Raw genomic sequence first — 25,998 nt, 5'->3', positions numbered from 1 at the left:
ATCATATACAAATTCAACCTATCAATACAAAATTTTGATGTATTAAACCAATTGCCATGTTCATTAGCATACTTAATAGATTAGCTTTAGTTTGCCTAATCATCATACATTACCTACAACAAACATGACTATCCTCCACCGATAGTCCAATACAGTTATTTCTAAACAGGAAATAAATGCACCAATTTGATACATTATCAACAATTTAACTAGGTGAGCGATAAGTGAGTCCAATTACACCCTTTAACCCCATATCTTTCTAATTTGAATATTTCCTATTCAATTTCTCGATTCCCTAAATTACTTATACAAATTAATTTATTAATGTAATTAGGGCGTTACCCATAATCTACATAACAGCACTAAGGTTCCATTTTCTTTAATAGTTCAACATTAGCCTCATTTCTCTATATCAAACATGCATATAGGTTTACATATGACAAACCCTCATCTTTTGTAAAATTACACAAAGACCCAAACTTTCTCAAAAATACCCAACAACCCCCAACATATCAAAATGCTAAAATTCATAGACAAAGCTCATAAGGAGGAGTAGGATATCCCTACCTCAAAGTTAGAGCTCAAACGGGGAAGTTGAAGAAAATCAAAATGCTCCAAACTCAAAGATTCACGGATCAAAATGGAGTCCTCGACGATCAACACACTTTTTACAAAGGCCGGAGGATAGGGAGACACTCTAACTAGATCAAACCCTAGAGAGAAGGGAGTTTCTAGAGAGAGGAGCTCTCAAAATGTCTTTTTAGAAAGTAAGAGAGAGAGAGAGAGAGAGAATGTAAAAAGTGATTTTAAAATGCCCAGCTGCCAACTGATATACGACATTCCGCTCGAGCGGAGAACACAACGCTCGAGTGTCAAGAACAAAAAACTAGGTACGCTCGAGCGCAAGAAGGCCCACTCGAGCGCCAAGACACAAGAATAAAGTATATCCGCTCAAGCGCGAAAACCAGTCCGCTCGAGCGTAGATTTCTCCTTCCCAGAACTTACACCAAAAAGTATTGCCCGCTTGAGTGCTAGAGTACCCGCTCGAGCGTAAAGAAACTTGCTCGAGCATAGAAATCACACCTGCAGAAGTTTTGCAGGGACGCGAAATACTGAGAGTGTACAATCTCTGCTCGAGCGCAATAAGGCTCGCTCGAGCGGAATGACCAAAAAACTAGCAACAAGACTTTATACCAAGGTTCAACCCACCTGCTCAAAATATGCCCAACACATCCTAAAACTCAAACAAATGGAATTAAAGGATGACAACAAGATAGATACAACTACCAACTCCACGGAACCGAGTCCGGAATACAACAGAACAGTAAAGGGACAATCGGGATCGCTATACAACAATTATATTTTTACTAAAATTTGATGAAATTTGAAAAAGATTTAAGTATTGGATTGGAGATGATTTTTTTTACATAAAAAATGGTTAAAACATGTTTTAGGATAAGTTTGGAATTTTTCAAAATGATATGATGAAAAAATTAGTAAGGATTTGAGTTCCATCATATCAAGCTTGTAACCAAATTTTCACTCAAGTTTTGATTGAGAACGAGAGAGTAAGGATTGGAGATGCTCTTACAAATCAATTTTTTTTTGTCTTTTTATTTTTATTTTTATTTTTATTTTTATTTTTATTTTTATTTTTATTTTTATTTTTATTTTTATTTTTATTTTTATTTTTGTTTTTGTTTTTGTTTTTGTTTTTGGATCATCTCAAGAAACAAATTCGCAAGGCTACAAAGCTTGAGCAGGGTATTTGTGTCACGCCCCGTATTTTATTACTCGCATAACATTATCAAAATTCATTAATTAAGTTCATTTACAATAGACAATTTATCCTTAAATGAAATGATGAATAATTAAATATACAAGTTCCCTCTCGTGATACAATAAAGACATTTACATATGAATAAAAGGAATGCCCTGAGGCTTACAATAAAAGAGAGGACACTACTCTTTACAAAAAGATAGCACTCAGCCAAACAAACAAATGAAACAGTACGATCCATCACTACATTACGCTTATGAAATGGTAAAACCCATTGTTTGATTTCCAAATTCGAAAAGCATTCCCTGTACACATGTACAGGCAGGGGGTGAGCAACCACTAGCTCACCAAACAATCTCATATTAAAACATTAGAAGATATGCAGGTACAAAGATATTCATAGATATACGTGAAATCATATCATATCAAAACCATATGATTCTATTACATAAACTCTTAATTCCAATTTATTTAATTAACCACAGCTAGTTAACTTAAATAAATAAGCATGCCTCAAATGCAACATGACATCCTTTTCAATTTATTCAATTACCCATTTGTCAATTGAATCAAATAATTAAACAATTCATAATGACATCTAACGAAGCATTAAATACATTATGTATAGTCTTATGAGATGAATGCATATGCCATATCATGCTCAAAATATTTTTTTCATCTTTTAAAAACCTTATGCACAATGCCAATTTGAAAACACATTAATCCAACAATTTCAATAAAATTCCAAGGTGGTAAATACAACTCAGGTAATCCCTAGGCTGGTGTCTGTAAGTAGGTATATCAAGCACTACCAAATCCCCACTTTACTGGTCTCTCACCGGAAGGGCAGTGGTACCTCCTCCACGTGTGTTTTTGGTCTTTCACTCTGGACACTCAGACCAACTTAATCAACATCAAACTACACCCTCTAACAAGACTTACCAACGTATTTACCCAAAACAAATCAAAATGATCTTGTTTCATAAAAAACAATTCCTTTCTCAAAGCAATAGTTTTCAATTGCAATTCGAAATCCATGATAACAATGAAATGGAATGACAATGCAATATGTAACAATGCATTAAGATAGTTCCAATTTCAATTCCACCACACAATGCTCCATTGTGATCAATTTCCATATCTCTATCAATGTAATATCATGATACAATCCCAAGAGATAATATAATAATGTCAATGTTCATGTAAGTACCACATGTAAATCAACAACTTCCAACTTAGTCCTTTCAAGACAATTCAACAATATTCTTTATATAAAACAAACTTCCAAAAATCAAACATTTTATTACCTTTCCAAGAATCTCCTCATTTAAATACTAACATGGTAATCCTCTACCAGTTACCAAAACCAGAACTTCTAAACAATAGATTGATCAATAGCAATAACATATGACATCAAAGCGGATTCAAGTTTTCATCAATTTTTAACTCACATACTTTATCAATGAAATGTAATTACAATCTTTCTAAAACTCATCCCTATCCCAAACATTAGATAGAATCAAATTCCTAATTTTCTCATGTAAGTAAAATCTCGGGATCTTCAAGTTAAATCATAATTCTCAATAAACATTAGTGAATATTCCAACACTTAATCAATTATATCAAAATCTTCTCTTGACTATAATTATAAAATATAACATGAGTGTTCACTTTCCAATTATCAACATCAACTCCATCAAATTAAACCAAGGAAAAATAATAATAAATAAAATAAAAGTTTTGATAACTCATTCTTATTTTAATCAAATTCATCTATTTGCTCCCAACGAGCTAAAAATCACATTCTTTTTTTTTCTTACCAAAGACCACCAAACCATTCAAATATTCCATATATGAATTTTAGATAATTTTATGATAACACAACTCAACTAATAAAGCTAGGGACCACATACCATACTACATCAACTTAATCTCGCTTATTTCTCCAAATCTCATACTGAGTCAACTTCGTCACTTTTAATCTCATTATATTAAAGTTATGAATTAAAAACACAATTACACCCCTTTAATTACAAAGGATTTAAAATATTAACCAAACTAATTTAATTCATCAAATTAGTAAATTCATTATATTCATAATCTTCTGAATTAATAACACCAACTTAACCTCATATGCCTCATCCCTCAAACATAACCATATTTCAACATAATCATTTTTCATGCCAACTCAAAGAGGTAATATTTTTCCCAAATTCACTACCAATAACAATTCCACCACTTTTTTCTAAAATTACCTAACCAACATGATATTTACATCAAAAATTATGAAATATACCCAAGAGTAACATTTTCAAAGTTATGAGTTCAAAAGTTCATATTTCAAATTCTTCATTTACAAAAAAAAAAAAAAAAAAAAAAAAAAGAACACAACTTAGTCATCAACATATCATCTTCCATAAAGTTTCATGAATATAACACTTTTAAAGTTTTTAATCCCAAAACAATTTCATAATCCCAACCTAACAATCTACATAATATTCTTCAACATCAATTTATTTTTTTCAAAAATAAATTCCAAATCAAAGATTAAAAAAAATATTTCAACTTTATATTTCTCAAAATAAATCATCTAATCATAATATGATGTGGATAAAATCCATACATCTTTTAAATTTTATTTTTGGATTTATTTTACAAAATTATCAACACAAAATGATTTTTCCAAATCAACCTCAAAATGCCAGCATTCTTAACATTTCAACATAATTTTTCTTCCAAAAATTACCAAACAAAAAAAAAATCTGAAAATATATATATATATATGCAATACCTCATAAAATGACATATTTTCTCAAAATAACCCTAACATAGCTTTAATGTAATGATATGAAGAAAAGCTAATCCGAAAATGCAAACATCACCCCGATCATGAATCCGAGATGACCATTGCGAAGATCACAACAAGTTCTCCAACTTTCATTTACAACACTTTTACAAAATCTCACTCTAAAGACTCCCATTTCAAGCTCAAAGATTGAGCAACAATGGTGAACATGGAAAGAGAGAGAGACACACACACTGTGTGTGTGTGTGAGAGAGAGAGAGAGAGAGAGAGAGAGAGAGACGCTAATATAGAGAGAGAGAGAGAGAGTTGGGCTCTCTGTTCAGCCCAAGAAAAGCAAAAAGGAGGAGGAAGGAAATGGAGGGGCGTGTGGGACAACCCCACGTGGGTTGTCTTCCCAAGAATGGTTTCTTTTCAAAAAAATAATTTAATTTTTGTAATAATACCTCAAAGTTTTATAATATAAATTATAAAATGATATAATTTTTTTCACCATAAAATATAATATTTTTGTACACCATAAAATATAATATTTTGCTCATCACAAAATATACACCCATTTTATACACTATAAAAATATGCAATTTTTCACCATATGGTACACACCATAAAATCAACTATTAAATATATATTATAATCCCATATAATAAATATATGGGGAATTAACCAGTAAATCCTATTTTGTGGACTTGTAATCCATAAGGTCCTAAATGTTTTCTTAGTGACTGGATGGTCCCTTAATTTGTTTGTTGACAGTTTTGCCACTGTTAGTATTATTGATTGACATTTGGTGTGGGTTTGTATGGAATAAGGTGAATGGGTGTTTGTGTGTCACGCTGATCGAAAAAACACACTAATACTGTTTTTAATTTAGTAAGTGTGTAAGACTCAAAACATGAGACGTGGGTTGTGACGTGAACACAAGTAATTTGACATTTTTTTTTTTGGCGTGGATTGTGTCACGTTTCGACTTTCCATCAGTTTGACCCTTTATTTTCCAGTTGCCATTTGTGACGAATCGACGTGAACCTCACCGATTCCACCGATTCTCGTTCTCAATCTCACCAATTCTGGTACTGTGGTTCCTCACCGATTCACAAGTCTGGTTCTCAATCTCAATCTCAGTTTTGGTTCTACAGTTGTGGTTCCACACTGGTTCCACAGTTCTGGTTCCATGCATACTCACATAACAAGAACAAACAAATTAATAGAAATCACAAAAATTAAATAAATCACATATCAAGAAAACACAGTCCAGATCCATGTGTATATCCATAACCATATTTATATGAAAGCTGATGACCATCAGAAGATGCTTCACTAATCTCACATCATCCCTTTGGATCATGTGACATGAACATATCGACTTCGAATCGAATCAAACCCTATCAATTCTTCCATGTTTTTGTATATGATTCTCTCACTCATCATCTCTCACTCCTTCATCTCTCTCTCTCTCTTTCTCTCTCTCTCTCTCTCATCACATCAATTATCAACTACACGGTGACCGCGACCCCGATCCCGATCCCGATCCCGATCCTAACCACGCAGAAAGAGGAAAACCATAGTAAAACCCCTGACCCAGAACAACTACAGGACCAACCACCCTCAGATCCTCCTAGCAACGACGCTTCGGTCGACGAATCTAAGACCATCGAAGACTCCCCTGTCACCGAAGCTTCAACCGACGCCAAGAACAACGACAAAAACGATGTTTCCGATACCAAAAAGAAGATCCGCAGGACCGACGTGGTACATCGACTTGGTACAACGTGGTATTACATATAAAAAAATGAAAACATAAAAGCCCATAATTAATGTGAGGGCATATTTGTCCCCCACATAACAATATAATTCAAAAAAGGAGTTACCAGTAAGATATCTCTACTATTATGGACTGCCCAATCAAACAAATTATTCATGGGACCAAATGGAATATAATTTCACCATATGGGACTTTCTGATAAATTCGCCTAAATATAACTTACCAATCACATAATTAAAAGGGACCAATAATTAAACATGAATTATAAACAAATTCAAATTAAATTGAATCTAAATCATGGGTCTCATCCATAAGTCAAACATGGTCCAATTATATATCAAAATAGACCCAACTAATTTATCTCAAATCATGGTCCAAACACCCCAAACTCAATTTCAATTTCAGTTATAAATTAAACTGAACACTAATCAGTCTGCAAATTCTCATAAAAGAAATACTCACTATTAAATTTTGAAATTTTTATCCAACATGCTAGACTCTTATAAGAACACCATAATAAAAATTTCATAATTTCTGAGATCGAATTTTTTTTTAAAAAAAAAAAATTATTACAAAATTGAACTATGTTCGCACATAACTTTTCACAACACTTCAATCCAAATATTACTCAATTAATTTATGCACTGACTATTTTAAAAAATATTTTGGGTTATCACAATTTGGCTTAGTTGAGATGACATTTCCATCTTCTGAAATCCAAAATAGCTTGAAATTGGGAAGTCAGGATCTCTCTCTCTCTCTCTCTCTCTCGCTTGCTCTCTCTGTGCCTTTTCTTTTTATTTATTTATTATCTTAGTAGTGTCCAAGTGTCATTCTAATTTTTGATGGCACAACTTGTCTCATTTTTAATATCTGTCTAGTTTGTGATATTTGCGGATTCTTGGAATCTGTTTTTTTTTTTTTTTTTGTAATTTGATGTTGTAGTTGATCATTGAATATTAACAAATTTTAGTCTTTTGCCTTTTCAATTTTGTTACACAAAATTTCTATTTTTCATACCTTCTTTTAAGAGTGCTAATTGTTCCCATCTATGACCTTTAACAACGAGACAGTATGAAGCAGCTGAGTGGTTAAGAAAGATGGTTGGAGTTGTTGGAGCAAAAGATTTGCCAACTAAACCTTTTGAGGAAGAGTTCAGGCTTGGTTTGGGAAACGGTCTGATTCTCTACAATGTTCTCAATAAATTTCAACCTGGAGCTATGCCAAAGGTGATCTTTAATTCTCTTTCAAATTTGTTTCAATTAGCATTTTTGTAATTGTCCTATTCTATAATTTCTTTCATATTTACATTTGCATAATTGACTTAGGTGGTGGAGAGTCCTTGGGATTTGGCTCTAATACCTAATGGAGCAGTTTTGTCTGCATATTAATATTTTGAAAATGTGACAAATTTTCTTGTAGCTGTGCAAGAGTTAGGGCTTCTTACTTTTGAGGCATCTGATCTGGAACAAGTAGGTGTCTTATCGCCTGGAGCGATGCGATTATGATCTTGCATGAATAGTTATTTTAAGAAACAATCTCACAACTTAGAAATTGGTCATTAATATATCCTCTATTAATTTTTTCAGGAAAGGAAATCTACAAGGGTTGTGATTTGTGTTCTAGCACTAAAATCCTATACTGACTAGAAACGGACAGGTGCAAATGGAGTATGGAAATTTGGGGGAAATTTAAAAACTGTGACATCTAGAGAGCATTTTACGCGAAAGAATTCAAAGCCATTCACAAGTTCCTTGACAAGGAACTTGTCAATGGGCGAAAAATCTTCGAATGTTATAACTGCTGACCTCAATTCTAATAATAAGGTTAGGAATTGATGATAATGATATATATCCATGATTATTTTGTTATGTTTGAGCGAAAATGTCACGACCCCATTCTGCCCCTAGTAGAATGGTGCCATGATGGCCAGTAATCCGAGATTACCAAAGGCCAACTTACAAAGATTCACACAATTAGAGTATACATATGGGGTTTACATGTGCGGAAACAAATTTAAATCTAAGTAGTCCATAAGAGTTGTGCATAAATCAAATGAAATGTCATACATCTTAACATAGTTTTACATCTTGCATACAAATGAATTAAAACTAAATATTACATTTTGATCAAAAGGCTTCTCAAGCCGAAATATACAAAAGACATGAACTACAAGCTAAGAAGCATAATCTTCAAGATGCTAACAAAACATGAATCCAAAACATCTTGCAAATAACATCTTAGGCGACACTGCCTTCTTACTCGTCACCTACATATATATAAAAGAGAGGGTGAGCTTGGATACTCAGTGAATGATATAAGTAATAAAGGTTTGAATGAATGATATCTGAGATCTTTATCAAAACAGTACGTATCATAGCTTGTACAAAATCAAGGGATGAACCAAGTTCATCTATCAAAGTCTTTCAAAGCTTCAAGGGATGCTTACTAGCATCAACATAGTACAAGGGATGGCATTCCTGACAAAACAAGGGAATAATCGACCTGGAATCGATTAGACAAACCCACCCGTACAAGATCGTCGGTGGCAAGAGAGATATCTCAAACATGGGTACTAGTTGCATTATAGTCCCCTAGCACTAAGGACTTTCCCAAGATGTCATCAAAACAAACATAATACTTGATACAAAAATTAAAGGATAATCATTCATGCTTGATCAAATACTTTTCCAAAACGAAGCAAAGCTTTATCAAAACTTTATAACATAGCTTCATTAAAAATTCCACTCACAATAGTTCTTCGGATGTAGGGATTAAGGCAAGAATCCAAGACCTACAAATACATGGCAAAATCCACTGAATGCATTTCAAGAAGACAAGAAGGAATGCTCAAAGATGGTTGTGCAATGCATTCTTAAAACAAGCTTTACATGAATGAAAATGATCCCGGCATTTCTTTCCAAAACCAAGTCAAGACAAAGCAAAACATGTGCTGGGAGTCAAAACACTATTTTTCTTCTAGGAAAAGCATGCTGGGTACCAACCAGGTCTCGGAATGGATGCACAGAGATGATCTAGGCCAAAATGGCCTTGCTGGGTGAACTCAGGAAGTCTTGGCCGAGGTGTGGTCTCCTAGGCCTAGGTGTGCGGCTTCTTGTCGAGATGTTACAAGGTGCCGGCAAGGGTGTACCATGGTTGGCCTAGGTGTGTAGTGGTCAGCCTAGGTGTGCATGCAAGATAGGCTAAGGTGCAAGTGATCATGCAAGGTAGGCCAAGGTGTGATGCGATGCTTGGCCTAGGTGTGAGGTCTAGGCAAGAGTGGGTCTCAGTGACCACACTTAGGCAAATGAAGTCTGGAAATCTAGGTTTCATCTTGAAGAACATGAAGAACATAAACATGAAGAACATGAATGCTAAAATCATAACTTCTTATTCAAAATCTGAGATTTCATGTTATGAGTTCAAAAACATGGACCTTGGTACCCATAGTTGAAGATTTCATGAAAACAAACACAAAAACATGGAACTTGTTATAAACTTTCAGATCAAAACAAGGCTTTTCTTGAAGAACACAAGGACATCGTTTTCTCTTTCTAAAACCAAACTTTAAATCAATGCATGGCTCATGAATTATGCCAGATCATGCAATGTGATCATATCAATGTAAAGAACAACAACAGTAGATCAAGAATCTAACCTCAAGACACGAATCAACGGTTCAAACACTAAGGATCAAGCTTGGAAATTTATGTCACTCTAAGAACTCCTTCTTCCTCTTCCTAGAGCTTCTCTCTCTTCAAAGGCAAAGATATGGTAATGATGTGTTTTCTCTACTGCCAGTTGACTTAACCCTCTGCTAGGACACGTGGCAACGTCTGGTTGGATCTCCTCAAAAAGGTGCCAGAATGACAAGACAAGAGTATGACAAAGTGTGTACAACAAGTGAGGTGACAAGGGCGTTCTGAAAAAGCAAGGATCTCGGATCAAGACATAGGCTTCGGACAATAAGGTTTCAATGACCTCGGCTAGGAAGGATAACACTTGACCTAGGTGTGCCACACCTCAGCCTAGGTCATACCAGTCCCAGAATAAAAGGTTGCTAGGTTCAAGGATCAAGGATCTAGGACGCCTAGATGATTAACATCTCAGCCTAAATGATACACACCTCGGCCTAGGTGATGCACACCTCAGCCTAGGTGATTTATATCTCGGTCAATGTGCTTAGGTGACGGTGGAGGTAAACCAAGGTGGTTCCGAGATGGTCCTAGGTGTTGGCGCTCAACGGCCTAGGTGTAAGAGGTTCAAAGGTGTGAACTAGGCTTGAGACAGGAAGGATAGATGACCTAGGCTTAACACACCAAGCAAGGAACAAAGCATGCATATAACACTTAGGCAAAACATGATAGCATCAAGACAAGACAAGACAAGGACCTTTACCTAGGCAAAACAAGTCTAAGTCTACATGTACAAACTTAACAAGGCAATATCATATAAATGTTCATGAACATGACTAAGACAAGGATGAGGGTTGTTATAGAAAAGAATAGATTTATTTTTATATGGGCTTATTTTTAGTGTTGTTCTTCTTTGATTATGCTTGTTCGAGCAATTCTGTTAGATAAGAAACCTGAAAAGTGCCAACAGTAAGTTGTTAATATCCTCAGTGCCTTAATTAGATTATTTAATTAGAAAATCAATCATGTAATCAGGCTTGGGGAGGTGGGGGAATTATTTATAGTCTTCTATAATCTATACTATGGTGCTCCATCATGGGATGTCGAGTGTCCAATCCACATAAATTGCAATAACGCTCTTTTTCTTACAATAACTATTGGAGTCTATGCTAAGTAGGTTGTGGAAGAGTTTAAGCATCGCATTGCAAGCCAAACCAAGTTGGTATGTTGTTATCAGTACCACTTGTTTTAGTTTTAAAGAAGATATTGAAGTGCTCAAGGAGATGTTTATCAGCTCTAAAGAAGGTTCACACTGTGTATTGACATTAAACAGTTGATATAGAATTGATGTGTGTAAGAACCATTTAGAATCATGTTTTAAATAAAAAAATTATGGCTAATTTTTAAATTTATTAGTTATTTATTTTTGTATAATGTATTTTAATAGAAGAAAAAAACTTCAAAAGATGTGATAGTTTCTCTAGGCAACAAATGCCTCTTGAAGCATGGTTCTGGTGATATCCAGGTTTGTTGATCATCAGATTTATGTGGAAAATTTAGCTATTTTGTTCAGGCACATATTTGATGCATTTCTTTAACATTTTTTAATTAAAATTCAATTTATAGTATGATTTTTTTTCTCTCGTTTCTAGAATATTGTAGGTAGAAGAGAAAAGTTTCATGCGAGTAAAGAAAGAGGAATGGTTTCATAGAAACCATGTCCCTGATGAGGAATTAGAAAAACAATTTCTGAAACAAAAGATGATATTTGAACAATAGAACATAGATATTATAGTATGACCTAGCTGCATTGTATTTTCCATCAGTTTTTGGTTATTGTCTTTTATATATGTGCATTAATGTTAATTTGCTTTTCTGTAGGAGCTGAAGCAAACTCTTCACACTATAAAAGCTGGTATGCAGTTCATGCAAATGAAGTTTCACGCCACAATGTTGGTAGGAATTTAGATTGATTCTTGTGATCGTTGTTGGTTTTAATAGATTATTAACTATTTATTTATTTATTTTATGCGGGTGGAGTTGGGTTTCTTCAACGTTTAGAGGATTTTTTTTATCTCATTTTAATTTCTTGCCTTCATAGGTCTGCAAATTCACAGCCTTGCCTATGCAGCTTCTGGATATCACAAAGTTCTTGAGGAAAATCACAAACTATATAATCAACTGCAGGACCTTAAGGGCAACTTTACTAGTTTCCTAAAAGTCTAGCAATCATACTCGTTTTTAAAATCTATCTAAGTCATCAAATGGATTGAATACATCTTTGTTTTTACTTATTGTGTGCGTCAATTTCCGACCATACTGCCAAACAGGTACTCAGCTGGAGAACACCGGCAAAATAGATTAAGCCCGAACAACCTGTCACAGAAAGATAAGATTCCAGCGGTGGTTCGTCCACCCGGGGGCACTCCGACGATCAAGTCAGTTATCTCTCAAAGATAGCAAAAGTGCTTAACTCACTATTCATAATACAAAAAGCGTACCTTAGACCCACTAGGGTGCCTTACTTTTATAGCCAGCACTGTCCTGATCCCTGTAGAAGCCTAGCTTCTCTTGGACTTTGGCCCAATGCTCATCCTGGACTCTTCAATAGATAAAGATAAACTCCCTAAGAGCTTTATCCTTATCCAGGCTGAAGTCCTCCCTCATTCTAGGATTCTTATAACTTATCCGCTCATCTCAGATTTTGGTATCTTTACAGATAACCTCGGCCTAGCCGAGATTACCTCGGCGTCAAGTCAAGGACACACGGCACCTCGGCTGGCACTTCGGTGCCACCTTGGCCACGTGTTGCTATCCAAAAAATATGTCCCCACAACTGCCCCCTAGGTTCTATTACCTCGGCATCCTGAGGTGATGGAACCTATATTACTTGAACGTATAGCACATCGGCTAAACTTGCTCTATCACACATCGGCCTCCATATGATAAAACACCTCTGTGTGTTCGCATCAATGCTTTAGAACCAATAATTAAGTCTGCTCAAGTTATTTAGCCGAGATCATCCCTACAGCCGAGATCCTTGCTTCATTAAATTAAGAACTTCAAGAGTTTTAGCATGCGTATGAGCTGTCACGTACGGTATTTCAACCATTTTTGCCACGCGTCTCTTCCCCATCGAACCGTACCTGACACGGGCCATCAAGTCGCGTCACTTTTGTGTGCGCCACCTGAAGGAACATCATCTAAGACACATTCAATACCATTTTGCCGCCTTCTACGTGTTTTGACAAAAAACCCTTTCCCTCTTTCCGTCTTTTTACTTCACATCTTCGTTTTCGCTAAAACTTTCTTTCTAACTTTTTCTCTCCTAAATCCTCCATTTTCGTTCTTGAAGCTTTCTGCAACTACTTCATTCTTTCCCTCCGGCGAGGCTTTCGACGTTCTACCACTCGTACCACCTGCATTCAACTCCGGCATACCTCACACTGGCTCCGTTCTTTTTGGTGAGTTACTATTTTCTCTCTCTTTAGTTTTTCATACTATGTTGCTTCTGTTTACTTGTCATGATGAACACATTCATGTTCTTCAGTCTCTATCTGTGATTTAAACTTCATCATTCGCATGTTTGAGTATGTTCTGACTTTGCAATTTTGTGTTTGTCCAATTAGTTCTTAATTCTTGACCTTTATGTACAAATTGCACACACACTCGATCCACTTTGCCATTGTTCTTGGCCTTGCACACCTGCACAAATTTATTCAGTGTTCTTTGATTTCTTTGAGTCTGAATCATGCTTTTGTTTCTGTTCTCCTGCTGTTTTTTTTCCAGATTCTTGCCTTTAATCCTCCTGTTTTAGTAACTCTAGGATTGGGATCTGCTTTAGAACTCCAAACTCTAGGAAAAATTGAACCAAATTCCATTTAGATCCTCAAATACCCTTGCCCCAACATTCGTTTAGGTTTTGCCGAGGTCATTTAAACCTTAGACAAAAACAGTTCCTTCTGATATCCGACACCTCGTCCCTCTACCCGACATCATGGGTATGTTCAGGTGGAGGGTAAACACCTCAACTAAGTTAGAATACTTTAGGCAGGAGTTTTCCATTCCTACCAACGTCCATCTTAGGTTGGCAGGAGAGGAAGACTCCATCATGCCCACAAACGACTCCATGCCCTTTCCAGTGGTAGCATTCATAGAGTGTGGACTTAGGTTCCCTCTTGACATCCTTTTCTGAGAAGTCCTACACTACTACAAATTGAACCCAATGCAGCTTGCCATTAACCCCTACCAAGTTATTAATGGTATAATTGCCTTAGCCAAAAGAGAGAATGCTAGGGTTACCCTCGCCGATATCCAGTACTACTACACCATGTGTGGCCTTAAGTTAGAAAAAGGTTACATCTACTACCTTAAGCCGAGATTGACGGAATACAAACTCGTTGCCGACCTCCCAGACTCAAACAAGGGTGCTGGAGACGATTACTTCATCATCTCGGGCAACTTATATGCAAATATAATTCAACTCTTCCATATAATAAGTCTAAGTTTATTCGTCATGTTTTAATCAGAAACATCGCCAATTTAGTTCGACTCTATTATATGCAAGTATAATTCAACTCTGTCATATAATAAGTCTAAGTTATTCGTTATGTTTCAATCAGAAACATTGCCAACCTAGTTCAACTCTATTATATGCAAGTATAATTCAACTTTGCCCTATAATAAGTCTAAGTTATTCATCATGTTTCAATCAGAAACATCACCAAGTGACTGGTCAGTCATACTACACAAGTTTAAAAATCAAGCTAAGACTTTATTATTACGTCGGCTAATAATAAGAAACTTAAAAAACAAAAAATCTAATGATAGAAAAACTTCAGATTGCAAGTATTCCAGGGTCTTGGCAACTCTTTGCCTTCACTGTCTGCAAGTTGATATGCACCATTGCCCAGGATCGAGATGATTCTATAAGGTCCCTCCCAATTTGGGCCAAGCTTGCCCTCTTTGGGATCCTTCTTGTTGCCGATGACCTTTCTTAGGACGAGGTTCCTAACTTGGAACTCTCATGGGTTAACCTTCTTATTATAAGCCCTGGCAAGCTGTTGCTGGTATGACGCCAGCTGAATTGCTGCCTTCTCTTTTCTTTCTTCCAGTAGGTCCAGATCTCGGGCTAAGAATGCATCATTAGTCCCATTCTCCACTCCTTGGGTTCTAATCCCTAGGATGCCGACCTCTAATGGGATTACTGCCTCCGTGCCAAAAGCCATGGCAAATGGGGATTCCCCAGTTGATCTTCTCGGCGTAGTCCGATATGCCCAAAGTACACTAGGTAACTCATCCACCTACCTTCCCTTAGCTGCTTCCAGCCTTTTCTTGATCCCATCTAAGATGACCTTATTGGATGCTTCTGCTTGACCATTGCTTTGAGGGAAGCTTAGAGTAGAGTAATAATTCTTGATCTTGTGCTTTGCATAGAAGCTATTGATTAACTTACTGTCAAACTGTGTACCATTGTCTGCTATTATTGCCCTTGGGATCCCAAACCTGGTAATGATGTTCTTCCAAATGAAACTCTTCACATCAACATCTCAAATCTTTGCAAGGGGTTCAACTTCCACCCACTTGGTGAAGTAATCTGTTGCCACTAGCAGGTACTTCCTTTGTCCGGTTGCTTGAGGCCGTTGTCCAACAAGATCCATGCCCCATTGGGCAAATGGCCAAGGGCTGGACACTGGGTTCAAGTCTGCTGCTGGTTGATATATCAAAGGTGCAAACCTCTGGCACTTCTCACACTTCTTGACATAAGCTTCAGTATCTCTCTGCATGTAGGGCCACCAGTACCCCTGAGTAATAGCCCTATGAGGAAGTGACCTGCCCCCTGCATGGCTTCCACATACTCCTTCGTGTATCTCATACAAGAAGTCTTCAACTTGTGATAGATGTACTCACCTCAAAAGGGGTCCAGTAAAAGATCTTCTGTAGAGGTGTCCTTCTGCTGTCAGGTTGAATCTTGCCGACTTCAGCCTGATCTTGTGTGCTTCTTTATGATCATCTAGTAGTTTTCCCTTTTTAAGGAATACTATTATTGCATCCATCCAGCTTGGTCTCATTTCCACACACATTGCTTCATGCTCTGTGTTCAGTGGTTCTATGCTTGGACCTAACAAGTAGTCCATCATTATCGTCCTTGCCTTTCCAGTTTTTATTGCACTAGCCAGGTTGGCCAGAGCATCAGCATGGCTGTTGTCATCTCGGTTAACCCGCTGTGGTCGGCAATTATGGAATAAGGCTACCAGTCTGCCCACCTCCTTTACATAGGCTGACATCCTTTCATCTCAGGCTGCATATTCGCCCGTTGCCTGGTTGACGATAAGCTGGGAGTCACAAAAGACAATTACCTCGTTAGCTTCCATTGCTACTGCCAGTTTTAATCATGCGATCAGTGTTTCATACTCTGCTACATTGTTTGAGGCTTTAAATCCCAAACGAATGGATTGTTCCAGTATCTGCCCATCTGGCGATACTAGCACTACTCCTGCCCCTGCTCCTTGTCGGTTTGAATTCCTATCAACAAATAGCCGAAAGGAGTCACCGATGTAGATACTGCATGGAGTCCAAACTGGATTTCTAAAAAATAATAATAAAATGTTACTTTTGTTATAATTCTCGACTTCCAAAAGATCTTCAATGGGAAACAGTTCCTCGTCCCACCAATAATCAAGGAATCATAGGATTTGAACAAGAAAATCCAATTTCCATGCTTCCGCCTCTTCCTATCTATCCACTATGTTTGATGGAACATCAGATCTCATAAAGGAGCTCAGAAAGCTCAAAAAACTCAACAAGGCCTCCACACCCACCTCATATGGCTCTCAATGTACCTTAGATGTCCATCCTCCTTGGTCCACTCCAAACTTGCAATCAATCACCCTTCTGGCTTTTCCCATAATTGGTGCTCCTCCTTAACTTAATATTATTATTATATTTTATTTATTTATTTTATGATAAGCAACAAAGACTCCTCTACATATATCTCCATAGGCACTTCCCCAGTAGTGTTTGATTGAACTGACAAAAATGGCGAAGGCCCAAACCACCATCTTCAATAGGAATACACACATTCCAATCTACAAGATGGAATTTGAACTCCTCTAAACCTCAAAAAAAAAAATTCTCAACTTGTCAAAACTCTTTCCACTGATGCAGGTAGAGGGAATAGAAACATCAAATAAATAGGTAGACTAGCCAATGTATTCTTGATAAGAGTAATTTTATCTCCCTTAGATAAATATTGTCGCTTCCACCCTACAAGCCAATCTCAAGGTGTTACATAACCTCATCCCAAATAGCTATAAACCTTCTAAGTTGAAGGAAGACCCAAATTTGTATTTGTTGAGAGGGATCCCACTCTCAATCTCAAGAATTCGGCCAGTCCTCGAACATTTTGAATCTCTCCCACTAGAATGAGCTTGCAGTTCCCAATGCAGATGTTCATCCCAAACACTACCTAAAAAATACATCAAATCACACTATAGACATGTCAATTGTTCTTCTTCTACAAAAGAAGATGATAGATCTCCTCCACTTCACTTCCTCTTCCCCTTACCTTCCTCTTCCCTTTACCTAAAAGTCAGCCCTAGTGCAAGAGACTCCAGCCACTGTGGTGTCTGGGGAGGATCATAGGTAAGCTAAACTTTTTATCCATTTACCTCGTATATTCGTTTCCCTTTCTAAATCGCTACCCAAAATTCATGATTCAAAACACAGCCTTAGAGATGAATATTAACCCCTTACCAAATTAGAGATGAAGTTACTGAATATATTCCTAAGTACACTCAACAGTACAAATACAAACACTGGAAGGGTATAGATGCATATATCAAAATTAAACAGAATAGCATATGCAAAAACTAAAACTGAACTAATCAAATCAAAACCCAATTCTTAAATATGCAAGAAAAACACAAACCTCCACAAAAACAGCCAAATTAAAACTAAGAAGTACAATTTAAAATTTTTTTTTTTTCATTCAAGTTCAGTGAATTATACCAAAAAAAAAAACATCTTCGATTTCACTCAGTCAAACTCATAGCAAGGTCTCCGAAATTTCTTACAATCTTCGGTAGCAATTTTTGCCCCCTCTCAGAAGACCACGCGAAACTGAGGAGCATCGTCGCCACTGGCCGGTAAGATCTCCCAGCGGCAGGGTTCGAGCTCGTCGGATACGGGACAGTACCCGGCCAGGGTGACCTTGTCGGTGGAAGTGGCTACCGACCCGAACTCGAAGACCGTGACGTCGGGCGGCGGAGCTCTGGAACGGATGACCTCCACAGCGCCGTTCATACCCGGGACCTCGGATTGCTGGGGCAAAGGCTTGTCCTTCGGCACGGGTTTCTGGGTGGGTTTGCTTCCAGAGGAGGATGGAGCCTCCTTCTTTCCTCCCCACCAAGATAGAATCCCCATGTTAGTTGTGTGAATGAAGAGAGATAACGAGAAAGATATAGGGCTGACCCGAAAACTAAAACAATTGCAACCTGCTCCGATTCAAATCATAGCGGTCGATTTTGTTTGATTTTTTACTAGTGCACGTCTGGGGGATTACAATAATAATTAAAAAGTTAAAAATTATTAAAAAATTAAAAACCAAAGAATAATAAAGGTTCCGTGAGATAAAGTTTTAAAATTATGATTTGATAATAGAGTTGTATTTTAACTTTGTGAGTTTTAAAATTATGATTTAAGTGTAAAAAATTTGTTTAGTTATGAGTTTTGAAAAGAATTTGAATTGAGTGATGTGACATATGATATTGAAAAGTGTTTTGAAAAGCGAGTGTGGAATTAATTTTCTAAAATTGTAGCCAAACAACACACTCAAATTAAGGGATAAAATTAAACTTCAAAAACTCTATCAAACAGAGCAAAAATTTATGATTTTTTAACTCCTAACCAGTAACAGTTTATCCAATTGCGCAACCCGCACAAATCTAACCTATCCGCATGCATAAATAGGGCAAGTCCGGGTCTATTTTTACATTCAAAATTGGGTTTGGGTCAGATCTGAATCTACCCGCGCAAATCCACAATCCGTCTACAGATTATGTTTAAAATAAAAAAAATAAAAAAAATCTCACTCATGTTGAACTAAAAAAATCTTCATTCTTTTGATCATCTCCTCTCTCTCTCTCTCTCACTCTCTCTCATCTGGCCCTTGTCTTTTTTTCTCTCTCTTTCTTTCTTTTTCTCATCTCGCCTACTTCTTTCTTCTCCTTCCCATCGTCATCACCACCACCATCTCTCGCCCCTTGCTCATTGTCTCTTTCATCTCCTATTTGTTGCCATCTCTTTCCTCTCCTCTACTCTACCATCGTCGTCGTCTCTTGTAGATCAGCCCCTTACTCCATCGCCGATTTATCACCTACCGCATATCAACCCAGCCATGTCGTTGGTTGCTTGCCATTGTCCTCTCCTCTTCTCCTTGTCGCCGTCGACCAATCGCAAACCATATCTAGAGATGCGAGATCTAGAAGATATAGAAACTACACACACACTATCACAACCCAAACCCGCCCCTATGGGTTTAGCACCATGATCGGCTAGTAATCCGTGGATTACCAAAGGCCTCTGAACAGATTAGCAAATAATAAGGGACTGCGGAGGCAATAATACAAAATAGACAAGGTCCAATGAGCTGTGATAACATACATGAGACGGAACATTTCAAAACTTATATATATACATAAGCATGCCAATCAAAGGACACCAATATTTACAAAGTATTATATCTCAAGACCTATCCTTACAACACATACAGAGACTAGCATGAGTACAAAAACAACCATGGCTTTAAACTCGATCGGAACCTCCTCAGGAGGCACATCGGTTTGCTGACAAAAACGAAACAGAAGGCCGTCAACTCTGGCCCTGGTGCTCAGCCTTTTTGATCATCCCCCTGAGCTCACATACCCGTTCAAGTTCGACGATCCCATGTATAACGTTTATTATGCCTTGGGGTGGACCATCGACCGGCATCCCGTTTGGTCTGTTTAGGTCCTAGGGGTTGGTTGTGTTCCCCTTTCTATATACTGGTCTAGGTGTCTAGCAGCCACTAACTCCTCCAGATGTTGCCTCAATGGTGTGTAATTTTCAGTTCGGTGCCCCTTCTCATCATGGAAGGTGCAACAGGACCTCTCGTTATAGCCCCTTTGTGCTTCTCCCACTTGGCAGGCCGTCGAACGAAGGGTTCATCACGTATTTCGCTAAGAATCCGGTAGAGGTTTATTGAATACTGTGGTGATGGCAGTGCGGACTCTTAACTTCCTTTTTTCTGGGTCCTCTCTGTTGGCTCGCCTGCCTCGTCTATTCCTGCTTGATTGTTCTACCGTGTTGACTTTTGCTGTAGTCTTTTTATCTGGTATTGCTGCTGCACCAGATTTGGCTTTAGCACGGACGCTATCTTCCTCTATTCTGATATGTTAATGCACTTTCTCTATTAGGGCCTCCATCGTGAGGGGTGGCATCATTGTCATTGAGTCCCTCAATTTGTTATCGAGTAGTAAACCTCGTTTGTATTGTGCGATGGTGAGATTTGTAGGGCAATCCCCAATCTGGTTGAAAGTCTCCTAGTAGCGACTGTTGTAAGACCTAAATGTCTCTTTTTCGTTTATGTCAATGGAGAGTAGCTGGTCGATATCCACGGGTGTTTTGGTATTCATTCTAAATCTAGTCACGAACGCTTCTGCCAATTGTGCCCACGAGGCTATGTTGCCTTCCGACAGTCTTTCGAACCAAGTTAGGCCCAGGTCGCCCAGGCTGGATGGAAATAGGATACACATTAAAGCTTCGTTTCGCCGGTATACTGTCATAACTTGGCGAAAGTGGCTTAAGTGCATGTAAGGATCTGACTTCCCCTCATAAGTAGTGAATTTGGGCTGGTGGAAGCCTGAGGGTAGTGTTGCGTTCTCAATTGCCAGAACGAACGGCGAGCTTTGCAACCTTGCTAATGCTTTATCCGTTGGTTCATAAGCAAGGTGTGACATTGGCATCCCTACCTTGACACTCCCATGTGTCCTAGGGGCCAATCGCTGCAAGGCTGAAACTCTATGAGGGTCACGAGCCCTGGTGTCCTCCTTCCAACAGGCCCTCTCCTCTAGCACTGATCGCAAGTCCGTTGACCTAGGCAACTCTGTGTGTCTAGATGTCGTTTGGTGCGTGTGCGAAAGCCGATAGCTGCTTCCCTCTGTATATGACCTTTTAGTCCTCGTTCTCTCAGACCTAGAGTGATGAGTCCCGGAAGTTATTGATTGAGTGTCGCCTGTTCTAAGGCTCTTATTTTCTGCTTGTGATGGTGTGACATGTCTGTCACCATCTTCCGAGTGGTAAGGGGGCGTGTTGCCTTTGTATCCCCCTTCTGTCGCCACCATTTTTTCCTTGATCTGGCATTTCATGGTCTCCATGTCTGCCACCATCCTTCTTATTAACTCATTTTGCTTCCTCACGCGATCCTCCAGAACTTGAGGATCCAACCTTTGCTTTTGTCTTTCAGGACTCTGAGAGTGACGGGGACTAGTGCCCCTTCTCTTTCGTGTGTCCTTTCGGGAGTTCCGTCACTGGGCTTCTAATTCTGCCATGGGTGGGATAGAAGGTAAACCTTCGCGCCTCTCACCCCCTTCCGGGGTTTGCCCATCAATAGCAGATTGCGGCAAGTTTTCATTGTGAGCCATTGATTTCAACTAGAGAGGAAAACTTGATCGAAAGGTTTTGTTCTTTGTGTAATTCCCACAGACGGCGCCAATTGTACGAGCACAAAATAATCTTCTCGTATAATCCTGTTGATCAAGTTTGTACTCCTCCAAATATCGTTGTTTTACTCCCTGAAAACACAAATGTGAGCTAGCCGGCAGGTGTGTGCCGGGTACCTCTTCGATGCCTAAGTCAACCAATAGACAATGGACAAAAGTTCTGTGTATTTGAGATTCAAGATTGTGGTACCTGTACATATGTCCTGCTATGAGCTTTTATAGATTCTGCCTAGCACAATCCTAGTAGGACTCTTATTCTCCAATGTAGAATCCTCCTAGGAATCAGAAAGGTAATGCTTATCTTTCTACACCCCCCTCATTGCTTAACCAAGTGAGATGGTTTTACCACGATAGCATGACAAAAGAGCCAATCTACCACTAACCTTCGGACACAGTTAGCTCGGCGCATTCATGAGTAATGCCTAGCTTGGTCCTTGTTCATTCAGACCTCGGTCCAAAATACTTAAACCGAGCTAATTGCAGCCATTCTTGACCGAGCTAACAAGGTCTAGTCGCGAAGCCTATTTACCTCGGCCCATAGCTCGACCCACTCTCTATCCAGACCTAGCTTGGCCCAAACTTCACACAAATTACCCTCTCAGAAGCCATTGGTGAAGTTCGATGTTGAAGATGGTGGATTGATGATTGATGAAGAACGACGATGATGGTAGATGGAGCATGGAAAAAAAGCGACGGTAATGGCAAAGACGAAAGAAGACGACAATGTTGGGCGAGCGAGTCAAACGGTTGAGAGATAGTGAAGTATAGATTGGCGACGGTAGAGATGATTGGTGAGCAATGGTGGTGGTAGTGGCTGGCAAAGGTAATGGTGGTGATCGGTGGCGGTAGCAGTGGTTAGTGACAGACGACGATGGTGGTTGCGGGTGGATGGCCATGGCCATAGCTACAATGGTGGTATTTTCTAGAGAGAAAGAGATGAGAAAGAAGAAAAGTTTTGGAAAAATGATCATAAGAGAAGTTAGTATAAATTGAAAAAATTAATGAATAATAAATATTATAAACAATTAAAGATTTATAAAGTGTTTGGGATGGTTTAAATAAGGATTTTTACCAGCTGGTAGTAGGGGCAAAATCGAAATAAAAAAATATAACAGGACTTCCTGATACATGAGATAGAAACTTAAGACCTAATAGATAATAGATTCAATTATTAGGACCGACTGGAAAAAATCCCATAAAAAAATTGGAGTAATACAAGAAAGATTGGACTTTTTGAGAATTCATTTCAAAGTTTGGGTTTGCGGTAGTTGTTTGATTTGGGGATTATGTGGGCTTGTAGTAGTTGATGGATTTGGTGATTGTAAGTTTTTTTTTGGTGATTGTTGGGCTAATGTAAGGGTGTAATTTTGGACCGGCCCGGCCTATGTCGGGCCTTGCGGGCTCCGGTCAAAAAATCGGCCCGGTCCGGCCCACGGGCCAGAAAACTAGGCCCAGGCCCTAGCCTAGGCCCAGGGGTATTCAAGCTTTGGGCGGCCCAGTGGGCGAGGTCTCAGGCTTGGGTTGGGGCTTTGGGCAGGCCTAAACAATTTTTTTTAATTTTTCCCACCAAAATTTTATTATTTTTCATTAAAAAAAATGGGCATCGGGGTGGGCCGAGCCTTGGCCCGGGCTTTTGGGCGGGCCTTGAGCGGGTCAAGAGTTGGGTCGGGCTTCAAAATGATGGCCTAGGCCCTAGCCCAGGCCCAAGGCATCGGGCTGGGCTTGGGCTCGGGCCGGGCTGACCTCGGGCCGCGGACGGGTTTCGGGCCGCCCGCGGGCCACAGGCCAAAATTACACCCCTAGGCTAACAGTATACTTCTTAAATTTATAATTACTCATTTATCGATTGATAAAAAAAAAAAAAAAATCAATTGGGTGCTGTTTAGGATGTGAGATCCATCATCAAAATCATTTGTGAGTTGAATTGTTGATTTTTATACGTTGTACATGGGGGGCATTCATTAAACAAAATTAAATTCATTCAATTATTATAATTATATAATTTTTATGAACGTGTATTTCAAAGTTATTATTTATTTTTATGATAAAATCTAAATTTGTTTGGGTACGTTATATAATCATATTTTTTATTTTTTTTATTTATTTTTAAATCCTATCACTTTTTTACTTTTTCGTATATTTTTTTATAAAAAATTAAAATGTACACTTATTTAAATTATTTTAAACAATTATAAAAATATAAAACATATGTCCTCAAACTTCAAGAGCACTTGTCATGACCTTTTTTTAAAAAAAATGGTCAAGAAACTTAGAAAGAGAGAGAGAGAGAGAGTCACGTAAAATATTGTTCAAGATTCAACAGTCATCCCATTTCATAAGTCAGAGAAGCAACTAAGCTGATTACAATTACTACAACACGCTTGTCTGTCTTGAAAATGCTTTGAAACAAAACATAATTATTTTAGTATTATCTTTTGACCATAATAATCAATCAATCAAAAGAACTCAAAAAAAAAAAAATAGAAAACTTACAACATGGGGAGAAAAAGAAATTGAGCCAATTGGGTTGAGAGGTTACATGCTTCTCACCCCTCTGCTAAGTCCTCCCAACACTTGCCCACAACAACAACAACAGCTTCACATCTACTCATCATAATTGTGACCTTCTTTCCTTTTCTGTCCCTTTCCTTTTCATTTTCTTCTTGGGCCTTGTTAATGTATATTAAAGTATTTAAAAAAACATTATACAATTTTTTATTACATGTATTTTCATATAAAATATTTAAACTTTTTAACCTTTACATGTTCGCGATAAAAAAAAAAAAAAAAAAAAAAACCTTTACTTGTTAACAAAAACTCTTCACGTTATAAATGATATTTTCTATTAATGCTCCGTTTGTTTGACAAAATATATATATATATATATATATTATGTGTTTATCATAGAAAATAAATTTATTTAAGTTAAAAAATATTTTTCCACTTTTAAAAGATAAAAAATAATTTTCCAATTAAGATCTTATTAATATCATCGCCCCCAACCACCTCCATCTTGCTATTACCACCACCACTATTAATGCAATCATTGCTATTGCTACTATCACCACCACACTCCTTACCATTACTCTCATTAACCCACCACCAACACCACTTTTACCCCAACATTACCACCTTACTATGCCATTGCTACCACTAAGTGGGTGAATATCTGGGCCTTTGAGTAATATTTGAGATGTTGGTTTGGGTGCTAATTTAAGTATCGTTTGTTTTCAGTGGTAGAATTAATGGAGGCGATTAATTGTGAAGGAATTGATAATGAAGAGATTAAGTAAAATTGAGTTTGTTTTGATGATAATTGTTGGCGTAGGAATCGTAAAATTATTTTTCTATAAAATAATAAAACAAATAAAAAAATACAAAAACATTATAAACATTAATGTTAAAAAAAAAATGCCCAACATGTAAAAAATAAAAACAAAAATAAAAATAGTTCGGCAGACTGTTTTTTTAAGACCACATCCACCTCCACCTCCACCTCCTCCATCTCAATCCCCCTCCTAAAGCCCAACCAAATTCGGATCTCCATCTCAAGGAAATGGGATTACTGTTGTGCCTTAATAGGAGGTTTATTATGGACTTTTTTTTATGATCCGAACTGTCATTTTGTAGGGTTTGTTAAGTACTTCATGCCTACAAAAAAATCATATTAATCGGATATCAATAACTATATGATTGATCATATAGTTATTGATATCCGATTAATATGATTTTTAGTAAGAATAAAGTACTCAACAAATCTTATAAAATGAACGGTTTGGATCATAAAAATAAGTCTATAATAAACCTCCAATTGATACACAACAGTTACTATTGTTCTCCTACCTCAATCCCTTCTCCAAATTTATAAACAAACATAATATTAAATAAGTTTCACCTCTATCTTAATCCAATTTCTACCTATATACCCAAAACAAATGGGGCTTAATCAGTGCAATAATAAAAACATTGAAAAAAGGCTAATATAACCAAAAAAAAGTTTTGCGCAACAGGTGAAGGTTGAAGAGGCAGCCCCTGAGGAAATTACCAAAATACCCCGAAAACTTTAATTTTTAATGTCATTTTGCAAGTGTCACATCAAGGGTAAAATGGCAAAATACTTATTCCAAACACATTTTCCCATACAAAAAAGCCTAAACATCATTCCAAACCTAACTTTTTTCCACAAATTAAAATAACCAAAACCCACTAATAGCCTATCCCACACAAAAGCTTTTGCTTGGCTGATTTATTGACCA

General features: G+C 37.6%; 1 pseudogene; it reads left to right on the top strand.

The window, feature by feature from the left end:
• LOC114295861 (kinesin-like protein KIN-14I) overlaps nt 1-25,998 on the top strand; it is an 80,313-nt pseudogene that overhangs the window by 9,149 nt on the left and 45,166 nt on the right.

This window comes from Camellia sinensis, chromosome 12 (genome assembly GCF_055761805.1).
Source record: "Camellia sinensis isolate YWXY chromosome 12, ASM5576180v1, whole genome shotgun sequence".
Classification (NCBI taxonomy): domain Eukaryota; kingdom Viridiplantae; phylum Streptophyta; class Magnoliopsida; order Ericales; family Theaceae; genus Camellia; species Camellia sinensis.
This window is presented reverse-complemented; position numbering and strand designations above follow the sequence as displayed.